We start from the raw sequence: 15,795 nt of genomic DNA, 5'->3' as shown, positions 1-15,795 counted from the left end.
TAGGTAAAGTGTTAAAAAAGGAAAAAGCAGGAACTAAGCGTCACAAAACAGATTTGAAAGTTCTTTATCTGAATGCACGTAGCATTCGTAATAAAATGGACGAGTTAACGGCACAAATAACTACGTATGGGTATGATCTTGTGGCCATTACAGAAACATGGCTGCAGGGTGACAACGACTGGGAATTAAATATGCCAGGGTATTTAACAATCAGGACGGACAGGCAGGAAGGAAGGGGAGGTGGGGTGGCTATGTTAATAAAGGAAGGAATCACTGTAATACAGAGAAATGATATTGGGACAAAGCATCAAGATAATGAAACAGTTTGGGTGGAGATAAGGAATAATAAGGGAAAAAAAACATTAGTGGGCGTAGTATATAGGCCTCCTAATAGTTGCAACTCTGCTGGAAGAAGTATTAATCAGGAGATAGTCGGGGCATGTAATAAGGGAACAGCCATAATTATGGGGGATTTTAATTATCATATTAACTGGACAAATCAAATTGGGCAGAGCAGCCTTGAGGACGAGTTCATTGAGTGCATTAGGGATGGATTTCTTGAGCAGTATGTAACTGATCCTACAAGGGGGCAGGCAACCTTGGACCTGGTCCTGTGTAATGAGTCAGGATTAATTAATAATGTCCTAGTTAAGGATCCCCTTGGAACGAGCGACCACAACATGGTTGAATTCCATATCCAATTAGAGGGTGAGAAGGTTGATTCTCAAACAAGTGTACTGAGCTTGAATAAAGGAGACTATGATGGTATGAGAGCGGAATTGATTAAAGTGGACTGGGAAAATAGATTAAAGGGTAAGACGGTACATGAGCAGTGGTGTTCATTTAGGGAGTTATTTTACAACTTTCAAAATAAATATATTCCACTGAGGAAAAAAAGGTGTAAAAGAAATGACAGCCATCCGTGGCTAAGTAAAGAAATCAAGGATAGTATCCGACTAAAAACAAGGACATATAAGGTAGCCAAACTTTGTGGGAGGATAGAAGATTGGGAATTCTTCAAAAGATAGCAAAAAGTAACTAAAGGATTGATTAAGAAAGGGAAGTTAGATTATGAAAAGAAATTAGCAAAAAATATAAAAACAGATAGCAAGAGTTTCTATAGTTATATAAAAAGAAAAAGGGTGGCTAAGGCAAACATAGGTCCCTTAGAGGATGAGACCGGGAAATTAATGGTGGGAAACATGGAGATGGCAAAAATGCTGAACAAATATTTTGTTTCAGTCTTTACAGTAGAGGACACTAAGAATATCCCAACACTGGACAAACAGGGGACTCTCAGGGGGGAGGAGCTAAATACGATTAAAATCACTCAGGAGATGGTACTCAGTAAAATAATGGGACTCAAGGCGGATAAATCCCCTGGACCTGATGGCTTCCATCCTAGGGTCTTGAGGGAAGTGGCAGTAGGGATTGTGGATGCTTTGGTGATAGTTTTCCAAAATTCCCTGGACTCAGGAGAGGTCCCGGCAGATTGGAAAACTGCTAATGTAACACCGTTATTTAAAAAGGGTAGTAGGCAGAAGGCTGGAAATTATAGGCCAGTTAGCTTAACATCTGTGGTGGGTAAAATTTTGGAGTCTATTATTAAGGAGACAGTAACGGAACATTTAGATAAGCATAATTTAATAGGACAAAGTCAGCATGGCTTTATGAAGGGGAAGTCATGTCTGACAAATTTGCTTGAGTTCTTCGAGGATATAACGTATAGGGTGGATAAAGGGGAACCAGTGGACATAGTGTATTTAGACTTCCAGAAGGCATTCGACAAGGTGCCACATAAAAGATTATTACTTAAGATAAAAAATCACGGGATTGGGGGTAATATTCTGGCATGGGTGGAGGATTGGTTATCGAACAGGAAGCAGAGAGTTGGGATAAATGGTTCATTTTCGGACTGGCAACCAGTAACCAGTGGTGTTCCACAGGGGTCGGTGCTGGGTCCCCAACTCTTTACAATCTATATTAACGATTTGGAGGAGGGGACCGAGTGCAACATATCAAAATTTGCAGATGATACAAAGATGGGAGGGAAAGTAGAGAGTGAGGAGGACATAAAAAACCTGCAAGGGGATATAGACAGGCTGGGTGAGTGGGCGGAGATTTGGCAGATGCAATATAATATTGGAAAATGTGAGGTTATGCACTTTGGCAGGAAAAATCAGAGAGCAAGTTATTTTCTTAATGGTGAGAGACTGGAAAGTACTGCAGTACAAAGGGATCTGGGGGTCCTAGTGCAAGAAAATCAAAAAGTTGGTATGCAGGTGCAGCAGGTGATCAAGAAAGCCAACGGAATGTTGGCTTTTATTGCTAGGGGGATAGAATATAAAAACAAGGAGGTATTGCTGCAGTTATATAAGGTATTGGTGAGACCGCACCTGGAATACTGCATACAGTTTTGGTCTCCATACTTAAGAAAAGACATACTTGCTCTCGAGGCAGTACAAAGAAGGTTCACTCGGTTAATCCCGGGGATGAGGGGGCGGACATATGAGGAGAGGTTGAGTAGATTGGGACTCTACTCATTGGAGTTCAGAAGAATGAGAGGCGATCTTATTGAAACATATAAGATTGTGAAGGGTCTTGATCGGGTGGATGCAGTAAGGATGTTCCCAAAGATGGGTGAAACTAGAACTAGGGGGCATAATCTTAGAATAAGGGGCTGCTCTTTCAAAACTGAGATGAGGAGAAACTTCTTCACTCAGAGGGTGGTAGGTCTGTGGAATTTGCTGCCCCAGGAAGCTGTGGAAGCTACATCATTAGATAAATTTAAAACAGAAATAGACAGTTTCCTAGAAGTAAAGGGAATTAGGGGTTATGGGGAGCGGGCAGGAAATTGGACATGAAGCTGAGTTCGGATCGGTCAATGCCCTGTGGGTGGCGGAGAGGGCCCAGGGGCTATGTGGCCGGGTCCTGCTCCGACTTCTTGTGTTCTTTAGATTTGTGGTTGGGATCAGATCAGCCATGATCTTATTGAATGGCGGAGCAGGCTCGAGGGGCCGATTGGCCTACTCCTGCTCCAATTTCTTATGTTCTTATGTTCTTATGACACCATCCAGGACAAAGCAGCCCGCTTGATTGGCATCCCATCCCCCACCCTAAACATTCACTCCCTTCACCACCGGCGCACTGTGGCTGCAGTGTGTACCATCCACAAGATGCACTGCAGCAACTCGCCAAGGCTTCTTCGACAGCTCCTCCCAAACCCACGACCTCTACCACCTAGAAGGACAAGAGCAGCAGGCACATGGGAACAACACCACCTGCACGTTCCCCTCCAAATCACACACCATCCCGACTTGGAAATATATCGCCGTTCCTTCATCGTCACTGAGTCAAAATCCTGGAACTCCCTTCCTAACAGCACTGTGGGAGAACCTTCACCACACGGACTGCAGCGGTTCAAGAAGGCGGCTCACCACCACCTTCTCAAGGGCAATTAGGGATGGGCAATAAATGCCGGCCTCGCCAACGACGCCCACATCCCATGAACGAATAAAAAAAAAACATCCTTCCTGAAGTGTGATGCCCAGAATTGGACACAATGGGCCAAGTCTTGCTGGAGCTCCATCAAGGACTTTCTTCAATTAGCCCACTATGGACAGTCTCATTAAATGCATGCTTATACATGGCACTTTTGGTATTTGCCAATTTTGTGCTTCATATCACTACTTAATTGATTCAGTCTGTAAACCCCTGGTCTTGTGCGGTACTGTCTTGCATTCTGTAGAGTAGAGTGAGACTATCTTAAATCCAATAAACAAATTACTGGAAATGGGGACCATCGTTAATCCCTCAGCGGCACACTTCGAGGGCGGAGTGCAAAATAAGGTACAGTTTCCGGTTCATAGCATACAAGGCATAGATACATTTAAGGTAGATGAACACACGAGGGAGAAAGGAATAGAAGGCTATGCTGCAGAGGTTAGATGAAGTAGGGAGGGAGGAGGCTCGTGTGGAGCATAAATACCAACATGGACCTGTTGGGCTGAATGGCCTGTTTCTGTGCTGTACACTCTATGTAATTCTGTAAAAGGCCCAGTTACAGGAACTGCTGCTGTATGACTGAAGTGTAGAAATTCAAGAATTAAGTAAATTCAATAGCAGCATGGGAGCTTTACAGTTCTCTCCCTTCAGAGCATCGCTCCAGGTAAAGAAAGAAAGAAAGAAAGAACTTGCATTCATATAGCCACTTTCATCACCTCAGGATGTCCCAAAGCGCTTTACAGCCAATGAAGTACTTTTGAAGTGTGGTCACTGTTGTAATGCAAAGAAACCATCAACACATCCAAAGGAATCATTCACGTAGGTCAAGGTCACTTCACTTTAGCCAAGATTGACGTGAGGAAAAATACTGACACTGAACATTGGGAAAAATCCATTAAATGTCATTCATGCTTGAAAAAAGATCTTCAACTTTGTGCTTGTGAATTACAATAATTATTTACACAAAGAATGTCACTGGCCGACATGAATTAGTGCAACACTTTAAACCCATTCTGTTCTGGGCTTGTTCGTTTCTGTAATTTTACGTTCCAAATATATCGCATTGAGGGAATAGTTCAGTGCAGAGAATGATGCCATCAGTCGCACCTATGGAATAAAAATGAGTCCCTACTTGTTTCAGCATGTGTTGCTGTGCTTGCTCTGGAGGGGTGGACCGATGGGGATTCCAAACTTTGCCTAGTCTGAGCTGGTCTCACTTGCCAACAAAAGCGTCGGAGGGGGGGGGTGAGTGGGGCGGGGGAAGGAACAGCTACTGAACCTGCTTGACGTATTTTAGCCAGTTTTGTCTACATAACGACAGTCACTGCATGTCATTGCTTCTGGAGGTTTTGCTCCAATAACATGCTCTAAAAAGAAAGGAATCGTTACTCGTTTTTATTTTTGTTGCTTCGATTATCACCCCACCTCCTCTCAAGTCACTGACGTACTTGGGTTAAGAGTCCGTGGGTGTCAGTGACCGGCCCCCCCGCAACCCACCTACCCCGCCCCAGTATCTCAACCATACGAATCCACTCAGTCATGGGGGCATGATCCAATCCCGTCTTCACTCAATATCCACATATACCTTACAGCGGGATTCAATCAACAGCAATTGGGGGGGGGGGGAGGGGGGGGCAGTAACACTGGTCATTTTCTTCTCCCTCCTAACACATGGGCACAGACCCCAACTTGTAGCACCTCTATTACAACCCCAACCGAGAGCTGGAAACTCTTTTAACAGATCGAGGATTGATCTCAGGACTCTTATGGTCTGGACACCTCAAGGGTCACATTGGGCCGTCAACTGTGTCATCAGGGGAGCCCTATCAGCCAATTAGTTGGAAGATACCAACGTGCCACCACCTCCTCCAGACTATCGGGAACACCGTCCTGAAATTTACATGGAAAAGGAGCAAGTTACCAGGAAGGGTTTGCATTACAGGAATCTTGTACTGACATGCAGTGAACAATGGCAATCATTTGTTTGTTGAGTGGCGGAACAGTTGGGAAGCAGGAACAAGACTGTAATTTTCTATAGGATTTCAATGTAAACCATTAGTCACAAGCACATGTGATTAATGGATGTCATATAAACCCAGAGATTAAACACCTTACTCACTGTACTGTGTGAAGTATATTTACAGTCTCAATGCAACATATTAGCTTAAGGGTTTGAGCACATAATCAGGAACGACACTTCAGTTGAGTGCTGAGGGAGTGCTGCATTTTTGGAGATACCATCTTTCAGATGAGACGCTAAACTGCGTTCCCATCTGCCTGTTCAGTTGGATGTAAAAGATCCCACGGCACTATTACGGAGAAGAGCTGGGAGTTCTCTCTGGTGTCCTGGCCAACTTCATCACTCAACCAACACCACCAAGAACAGATTAATTGGCTATTCATTCATTTTCAGTTTTGTGGAATCTTGCAGTGCCAGATTTGCCTGCATGACCACAGTGACGGCATTTGACTGGCCGTGAAGCACTTTGGAACGTCTGGAGAATCTGAAAAGCATTATATAAAATCCACTCCGCTCTCACATCTCTGCTGGTATTTAAAAGTAGGAGTTGGAAATGAGATTGATCAAAGACTTGCCAGCGGTTGTTACTACTTCAGTGTTGGGGGGTGATACAGCTGCACGACTCATGGGAGGGTATAATTTTTCTGGTAGGACAAGTTGAATCGATAAACCTGTTATGTGGAGAGCACTGGATGGCTGTGGCCGAATTGGCGATACTTAAATTAGTTTTCGGTTTGCCAGCCTCTCCATTCATGCTCCAACTCAGAACTGAGATTGCCACCTGTTCCATTTTGAACCCAATCCTGATCGGGTGGATGCGGTAAGGATGTTCCCAAGGATGGGTGAAACTAGAACTAGGGGGCATAATCTTAGAATAAGGGGCTGCTCTTTCAAAACTGAGATGAGGAGAAACTTCTTCACTCAGAGGGTAGTAGGTCTGTGGAATTTGCTGCCCCGGGAAGCTGTGGAAGCTACATCATTAAATAAATTTAAAACAGAAATAGACAGTTTCCTAGAAGTAAAGGGAATTAGGGGTTACGGGGAGCGGGCAGGAAATTGGACATGAATTTAGATTTGAGGTTAGGATCAGATCAGCCATGATCTTATTGAATGGCGGAGCAGGCTCGAGGGGCCGATTGGCCTACTCCTGCTCCTATTTCTTATGTTCTTATAACCCTGCTTTTGATTAAGCTATCCAAATATTTGTACGATGCAGATTGGACACCAAAAGCCCAGGACACCTCCTCCCCATTTACTGTTGGAGCCATTAACTATTAAAGATTTTTAGATCTCTAGCCATGATCTGATCTTCCACGCCTACCTCCCCCATCCTGCCCTCCCCTCCCACTCCTTCCAAGTCTTTGATCAATCTCATTTCCAACTCCTGCTTTTAAATACCAGCAGAGATGTGAGAGCGGAGTGGATTTTATATAATGCTTTTCAGATTCTCGGGACGTCCCACAGCGCTTCGCGGCCAGTGAATTACTTTTGAAATGCCGTCACTGCGGTCATGCAGGCAAATCTGGCGGCCATGGTGTACACAGCAAGATCCCACAAAACTGAAAATGAACGAATAGCCAGTTAATCCCATTTTTCTCCCAATACTTGTCTAGTTTTGGGACTTGGCAAGAGGTCATGACCCCTCAGCCAATCATCAATGCACTGCGGAGGGAGAACCTTCCAGTCTGGATACTCTGTAGTGCGCACAACGCCTGTCAACAATGATCGAAGCTGCCCGGAAGCTCATTCTTTAATTAATTTAAATAATTCTTCTGTTAACGTCGAGTTAAACGAATCTAGTCAATGTACAGAGATTGAAAACAACTGCTGGTTTTCAATGGCCCGAGTGACATATTCAAAACATATACATCCGTCTGACACACACCTAAAAGGCAGACGGGGCTCGGGATTTACACTGTCCAAGAACAGCTTCTTCGTAACAGAAGACAAAGAAGCCAGAATTCAATCATTACAGGTGCAGAGTGTTCTCCGAGTGCACAGTACAAGGCTCATTTGTACCAAAAGAAAAACTTGCATCTATATAGCACCTTTCACGACCTCTGGACATCCCAAAGGGCTTTACAGCCAATGAAATATTTTTGAAATACAGTCCCTGTTGTAATGTAGGAAACGTGGCAGCCGACTTGCACACAGCAAGATCCCACAAACAGCAATGAGATAATGACCAGATCGTCTGTTTTTTAGTGGTGTTGGTTGAGGGACAAATATTGGCCCCAGGAAACTGGGGAGAACTCCCCTGCTCGTCTTCAAAATAGTGCCATGGGATCTGTTACGTCCACCTAAGAGGGCAGATGGGGCCTCGGTTTATCGTCTCATCTGAAAGACGGCACCTCTGACAATGCAGTCAAAGGTCTCTGCAGTGATATTTTCAACAAACACAAAAGCACCTTATGGTGATGGTACAAGAACTTAATTTCAGCATTTCAGAAAGATGACACGGTTCAATTAAAGGGTGCGGCTCGCTGACACACAACTGCATATTACCTTCTTCTTGCAACATGGTTCAACTCTCACAGCAATTCATGGCGGGGGAGATCTTTTCTGGTCCCTTTCCCCTTTTTTGGGTGAGCAGATTGATGCCCACATTCTTCCCAACCCCCAAGTCTTTCCCCCCCATTTTTCTCAATCAAGTCTCTCTCTGGACCACACAATGTCCACGGCCAAGGCCAACTGCAAAAACAGCTCCTTCCTCCGACTTCCTTTCCCTGCTTGAGGAAGGCACCCGGCCTTTGCGTGACACGTTCCTGCTGCGACGTGGTTAAGATCAGTGTAACGCGGCAGTGCAGGGAAGGTTCGAAGGAGAGAGAAAAGAAAAAAAAAATCGTCAGCCGCTGGCCATCACTCCGTCCCACCATTCCCACAACACCGCACGCTGCGAATCTAACAACCACCAGCAACGGTGTTCTACCACACTGCTCTCCTGGCCAGCCTCTCACCTTCCACCCTCCCTAAACTGCGGCTCATCCAAAACTCTGCTGCCCGTATCATAACTCGCACCAAGTCCCGTTCAACCATCACCCACTGTGCTCGCTGACCTACATTGGCTTCCGGTCTGGCAACGCCTCGATTTTAAAATTCTCATCCTTGTTTTCAAATCCATCCATGGCCTCGCCCCTTCCTATCCCTGTAACCTCCTCCAGCGCTACAACCCTTCGAGATCTCTGTGTTCCTCCAATTCTTGCCTCTTGTGCATCCCTGATATTAATCGCTCCACCATTGGCAGCTGTGCCTTCAGCTGCCCAGGCCCTAAGCTCTGGAATTCCCTCCCTAAAACTCTCTGCCTCTCCACCTCCCCCTCCTCCTTTAAGATCCTCCTTAAAACCTATCTCTTTGACCAAGCTGGACAAAGATTGACCCTAGGAAAGTCTGGACATAGACTGACCCCGGTGCTCTCTGGACAAAGACTGACCCTGGTGCTCGCCAGACAAAGACTGACCCTGGTGGGAGCTGGACAAAGACTGACCCTGGTGATATCTGGACAAAGGCAGACCCTGGTGCTCACCGGACAAAGGCTGACCCTGGTGGGAGCTGGACAAAGACTGACCCTGGTGCTCGCCAGACAAAGACCGACCCTGGTGGGAGCTGGACAAAGACTGACCCTGGTGGGAGCTGGACAAAGACTGACCCTGGTGCTCGCCAGACAAAGACTGACCCTGGTGGGAGCTGGACAAAGACTGACCCTGGTGGGAGCTGGACAAAGACTGACCCTGGTGCTCGCCAGACAAAGACTGACCCTGGTGGGAGCTGGTCAAAGACTGACCCTGGGGGTAACTGGACAAAGACTGACCCTGGGAGTAACTGGACAAAGACTGACCCTGGTGGGAGCTGGACAAAGACTGACCCTGGTGGGAGCTGGACAAAGACTGACCCTGGGGGTAACTGGACAAGGACTGACCCTGGTGGGAGCTGGACAAAGACTAACCCTGGGGGTAACTGGACAAAGACTGACCCTGGGATAGGTGGGAGCATAGAATATAAAACTACCCGACCGGAGAGATTTACACTGCAGTGCCAATGGCTGAGTTATAGATTTCCCTTTAAGCGATGGTTATCTCTGAACTTGAACGTCTGCATCGCAGGCGACTAAGTTTCAGAGACAGCACGGTGCGAGAGTTCCAAGGGCACTCGATGCAACATGTAAAGGCTGCCCCAGACCTTCAGGTCTTGTGCATTTTTGTACAACTCTCAAATGATAAAAGTGTTGCAGAATTTCAACACCTCTCAGAATAAAAATATATCGACAAACATTTTCAGCAACACTACTGCCGTTAAACCAGATCACAGGAAACTCAGCACATAGCATATCCTTTTGGGTCTCAGCACGGTGGAGAAAGAACAACATGAATTTGCAGCTTATGAAAACACTGTAGAACCAGGTTTAACAGGACTAGGGCAGCATATATTAAAAAAATGCTTTGAAATTAAAAAACGGATCAAAGAGTCTGCTTCTTTCTATCTACATAAACAATGAAACTTGATTGGGGGAAAATATATTTATTTGAATGGCACCCATTAAAATGATACGTTTTAAATTCTAAAATCTTTGAAGGTGGTAGGGCAGGTTGAGAAAGCGGTTAAAAAAAGCATACAGATCTTGGACTTTATAAATAAAGGCATTGAGTACAAAAGCAAGGAAGTTATGATGAACCTTTATAAAACACTGGTTTGGCCACAACTGGAGTATTGTGTCCAGTTCTGGGCACCGCACTTCAAGAAAGATGTGATGGCCTCAGAAAGAGTGGAGAAGAGATTTACTAGAATGGTTCCAGGGATGAGGGACTTCAGTTAAGTGGATAGACTGGAGAAGCTGGGGTTGTTCTCCTTAGAGCAGAGAAGGTTGAGAGGAGATTTGATCGAGGTGTTCAAAATCATGAAGGGTTTAGATAAAGTAAATAAAGAGAAACTGTTCCCATTGGCGGAAGGGTCGAGAACCAGAGGACACAGATTTAAGGTGATTGGCAAAAGAACCAAAGGCGGCACGAGGAATAACTATTTTATGCTAGTTGTTATGATCTGGAATGTGCTGCCTGAAAGAGTGGTAGAAGCAGATTCAATCGTGGCTTTCAAAAAGGAATGGGATGAATACTTGAAGGGAAAAAATTTGCAGAGCTATGGGGAAAGAGCGGGAGAATGGGACTAACTGGATTGCTCTTACAAAGAGCCGGCACAGGCTCGATGGGCCAAATGGCCTCCTTCTGTGCTGTAACCATTCTATGATTCTAAACGCAGGAAGACTAAACCAAACTAACCTCCAGGAGTTCTAAATGCACAAGAGATTACTCAAACTATTCATGCAAAAGGAAGAGGAAATAAATATATTGACTTACCTTTAAGATTCCATTAAATGACGGTCTGTAGCAGCCCAGTGAAACGAGAGCACTTTCCGGGTCTCTCCTACTGTAAAACCCAAAGGTAGGACATTTTCTGTAGAAAGATAAAATTACAACCTATGTTTACAGGCATAGCAACCTCTTCAATCTTTAATCGTTTCAAAGGCATCCTGGAAATTCCCGTTGTCCATCCTCTGAGGTCACTGGTGAATATGAGCAGCTGCCATGAGCTGCCATCAATCATAAGCCAGTGGCTGACTGGAGAGTGTGTGCGGGGAGAACTCTACTGATGTAAGCCAGTCAGTCACCAGAGAAAATACCCACTGATGATGCACATCCACGCACATAAATAGCAACAGGGCCCCTGCGAGGGATTATCCGACAATCGACAGCCTGGCGCTGCTGCTACACAGGCAGATTGACCAAAAACAAAATATCAACACTTGACAAGTTACTCTGCTGTCATCGGAGGGGTTTTTATCTCTTTAAAAAAAATGTTTACAGTTAAATTGGTCAGCAACTGCAAACATCTGGGTGGACTGCACTGACGTAGACTCAACTAAAGGGCGCCATTCATATGATTTGAAAACAGTATTTATTTTGCACTAAAATATAGATATTCCATGAATGAAATATTGTATTAAGAGTATTCAGACCAGGAGCACAAACTCTGGCTGCAGAAAACAGATATGTTCAGGATTCACTGCTCTCTCCCTCCCTCCCTCTCTTTTTCCCTCCCTCGCTCCCTCCTTCCCTCTCTCTCTCTCTCTCTCCACGTCACTCTCTTCCTCCCTCCCTCTCACTTTCTCCCGCTCTCTCCCTCCTGCTCTCCCCCTCCCTCTCTTTCTCTCCCCTTCCCTCTCTCCGCTTCCCTCTCTCTCTCCCCTTCCCGAGATCTCTCTCTCCCCTTCCCTCTCTCTCTCCCCTTCCCTCTCTCTCTCCCCTTCCCTCCCTCTCTCTCTCCCCTTCCCCCTCCCTCTCCTTTTAACCCCTTGCAGTTCTGAGACACCATTTGCATTCCCCTCGTCTCTTCCCTCACCACCACCTCCCACCTCCCCCCGCACGACATCACTAGCTAAAGAGGTGAATGTCTTACAAGCTTCTGATAGCCCCACAGAATTCCTGTAAGAAGGAAAGAAAGGAAGTCAGGAAGTGACTACAATGACTCAGCATATTCGGGGAGACCGCACCCATTAAAAGGTACAGCAAATTAGGGATGTCAAACCCTTTTTTTTTCTTTGTCGGCTGCAGAGGTGGATACCATGGAGGTGGTGTATAAAGTTTAAATCCATGTTCCCATTAATCTGCACATGACTCAGGCTACTGACATTAACAGCGCTACTGATTTAGGATGTTAGCAGCCAGTGTGATAATAGCACTGACATTTCTCCGCATTACAACAGTGGCTACACTTCAAAAGTCCTTCATTGGCTGCAAAGCCCCTTGGGGCGTCCTGAGGTGGCGAAAGACGCTATAGAAATGCAAGGTCTTTCTTTCTAAGAGCAGCCCTGCCCAACACTCAAGGTCTGGCAAAATCCAAAAGAGGCCGAGCCAGCAAGTGAGAAATAGGAGCACAGTGCAGGGCTGAGTTTGTCTGGGCTTCGTGGGGTATGAGGAAGTGGGGGGGCGGGGGGAGATCTGTGGCTGCACGGAACAGTTATCACACCCCTGCCCCGCAGTAAGTCACCATTCCTCAGCTGGAAACGTTTTAGTGCAGTAATGTCGCAGGCTCGATTCACCAGATGGACCTGCGCTGCCCAGCATAGAACAGGTCCACACAGACCAGTAATGAACCAGGTTCAGTTCCCCAGACGGACCTGCGCTGCCCAGCATGGAACAGGTCCACACAGACCAGTAATGAACCAGGTTCAGTTCCCCAGGTAGACCTGCGCTGCCCAGCATGGAACAGGTCCACACAGACCAGTAATGAACTAGGTTCAGTTCCCCAGACGGACCTGCGCTGCCCAGCATGGAACAGGTCCACACAGACCAGTAATGAACTAGGTTCAGTTCCCCAGACGGACCTGCGCTGCCCAGCATGGAACAGGTCCACGCAGACCAGTAATGAACCAGGTTCAGTTCCCCAGACGGACCTGCGCTGCCCAACATGGAACAGGTCCACGCAGACCAGTAATGAACCAGGTTCAGTTCCCCAGACGGACCTGCGCTGCCCAGCATGGAACATGTCCACACAGACCAGTAATGAACCAGGTTCAGTTCCCCAGACGGACCTGCGCTGCCCAGCATGGAACATGTCCACACAGACCAGTAATGAACTAGGTTCAGTTCCCCAGATAGACCTGCGCTGCCCAGCATGGAACAGGTCCGCACAGACCAGTAACGTCTCAGGTTTGATTCCCGCTCCTGAGTCAGCCAAGGTGGCAGTGGCGATGCTACAACTCGTCTGCATTCCCACTTCCAACTGTGAATCCATGATTCCTGCAGGAAAGTATGTGGCTGTCAAGTGAGGCCAGCATCCAGCTCCACTATAATGGTCCACATTATCTGAGCTCACATGTGAAGGTATGGCCACTTGGAAGAGGCACTGCTGAGCAGATGGTGTCGGTAACACTGAATCCTTAACTAGGGAACATTGGGTGGGGAGGAGGGAGGGGAGAGGAACAAAATCGGAAAGAAATCATCTCTTATTCTATTACCACAGCAGTATATTGAACGCCTATCGAACTGAATATACTTCACACCTGTTATAATTTTAATAAAATAATTAGCACGCACGTGAATTACAGCAACGCTTGTCTCAGAATTCACTTCCAGCTCAAACACCAGCGATCCTTCCAAAATTACCCAGGAATACTGCTCAGAAGTCAGGTTATCTTTGCGTGCAGGCGAGAGCTGCTCTTTTTAAAAGGCGTTTTCTCCTTTTCCCCCAGCTGGATCTCTCCGTACCGTGACTGCACACTACCCAGAGCCAGGAGGGCATGCAGCCAACGTTAAAAAGTGCAAATGAGGAATTCAACAATGGAGGCAGGTGGGGGGGGCATCACAACCAAACCCGATTCTCCACGCGCGCGCACACGCACACACACGCGAGCACACACACATACACGCGAGCACACACACGCGAGCACACGCACATACACGCGAGCACATGCATACGCACGCACACAGTGCAGGAAGCCATTGGATAGTGATCAGAAGCAGGAACCCTGATTGAATTCCCCCCGCCCGCTCCTTCCAGGGATCTATCAACGATACTGAAACTGACCACTGGGAGGTACACTGGCATGTCGTGGGATGACTCACCCGTAACTCTTATTTTGAGGTGTGGGAGGAGGGAGAGGGTGTGGGGGGGGAACCAGTCTCCCGTCGGCACTTTCCCACAGTGACTCAGCAAGAGAGAAGAGATTAGGTACAGCATGTAACAAGTAACAATGGTTTTGATAGTGTAGATGGGGAGGAACTGTTTCCAGTGGCAGGAGGGTCAGTGACCAGAGGACACAGATTTATGGTAATTGGCAAATGAACCAGAGGGGAGATGAGGAGAAATTCTTTTCACTCAGCGAGTTGTTATGATCTGGAATGCGCTGCCTGAAAGGGCGGTGGAAGCAGATTCAATAGTAACTTTCAAAAGGGAATCGGATAAATACTTGAAAAGGAAAAATATGCTGGGTTATGGGGAAAGAGCAGAGGAGTGGGACTAATTTGAAAGCTCTTTTAGAGTCAGTACAGGCACAATAGGCCTAATGGCCCCCTTCTGTGCTTTATGATTCTCTGACTCTATGACCAGGATGGGATACCACAGTTAATTTTCAACTAACATGAAAATAAAGTTAGTCTAACCGTCTAGTGAGACAATCGACAGAATAATAAAAGGGATGAAAGGACACATAAGGTAAGGGAATCACATCCCATTAGTCAATGGCACAGACTGTTGTGCTTCAACATATCGCCAAGTGTGAAAAGTGTATTCACCCACAGTATTTGAAACCGGGACATAAGAGTGTGAAGTGTAAATGAAATTCAGTACAAAAGGACTAATGAAACTAGCAGTCATCACCAGGCACATTCATGCAAATACACAGCAGAGAAAAAAAAATCTCTCAGACCAGTAAATGAGATAAATGACCGGATAATCTGTTTTAGTGATGTAGGTTGGGGGGATTCCGGGGAGAACTCCCCCTGCTCTTCTTTGCACAGTGCCATGGGATCTTTTACGTCCACCTGGGCAGGCAGACGGGGCCTCGGTTTAACGTCTCTGTGAAGCGCTTGGAGACATCCTGAGGATTTGAAAGGCGCTACAGAAATGCAAGTTCACTCATTTCTTTCCAGTGGTGAAAACACCAGGAAGAATCATTGCTGTTTGTTAAAAAGAAGTCAAGATACAAATTTAGGTGGGGGGCGGGGGCAGGCGCAAGGGGGAACAACAGACTGAAGACCTGCTTGTTGCTAATTCTGGTCATGCTAAATGAATACTTATCAATGGAGTTTACTAGTTCAGAATGAAATATTGATCCCATCCCTATTAAGAGCGCATTAGCATTAGAGACGGAAAGTGATATCAGTAACAGCAGCAAGTCAGTCAGATGCTTCACTGTCACATGCCTCAACACATAACCCAAGTTTAACAACTTTTACAGCCTTACGTTGCAAAGGATTTCCCCCATCCCCCCACCTGAAAAATATCAAATTCAAAATATCTCTACACGGGGAAACAAAAACAAAATAGTTTTTGCTTTGGGATGAAAAGACTCGTTTTCACGTTTGATTCATGTTCGTCTCGGAGGCTGGGAAGGGGTGTTAAGCAAAATGTGATGTGAGGTCACTACGTTCTAAGATAGCTCGGGAGGCAGGCACAAACGCTGCCTAAACACGCCTGCCTCGTCCGTGCAGTCTTAACCTTATTCTGATGCAAAAACTTTAAAGGGCTATTCTCGTTCCGTCAGAAAAGCACTTGCACAC

General features: G+C 46.2%; 1 protein-coding gene across 1 annotated transcript in view; it reads right to left on the bottom strand.

Annotated features, from left to right (window-relative positions):
- The window catches only part of hivep2a (HIVEP zinc finger 2a), a 177,644-nt gene that overhangs the window by 118,456 nt on the left and 43,393 nt on the right, over positions 1 to 15,795 (bottom strand). The window contains exons 2-3 of the mRNA XM_067988549.1: positions 10,873 to 10,969; positions 8,030 to 8,292 (exon numbers count right to left, since the gene is read on the bottom strand). The gene's annotated coding sequence lies outside the window, so the exon portion shown is untranslated. The remainder of the gene's footprint in view (positions 1 to 8,029; positions 8,293 to 10,872; positions 10,970 to 15,795) is intronic.

The sequence above is a fragment of the Heptranchias perlo genome, chromosome 8, assembly GCF_035084215.1.
Source record: "Heptranchias perlo isolate sHepPer1 chromosome 8, sHepPer1.hap1, whole genome shotgun sequence".
Lineage (NCBI taxonomy): Eukaryota > Metazoa > Chordata > Chondrichthyes > Hexanchiformes > Hexanchidae > Heptranchias > Heptranchias perlo.
Note: the sequence above shows the minus strand (reverse complement) of the source record. Positions and strands in the feature narration are given on the sequence as shown.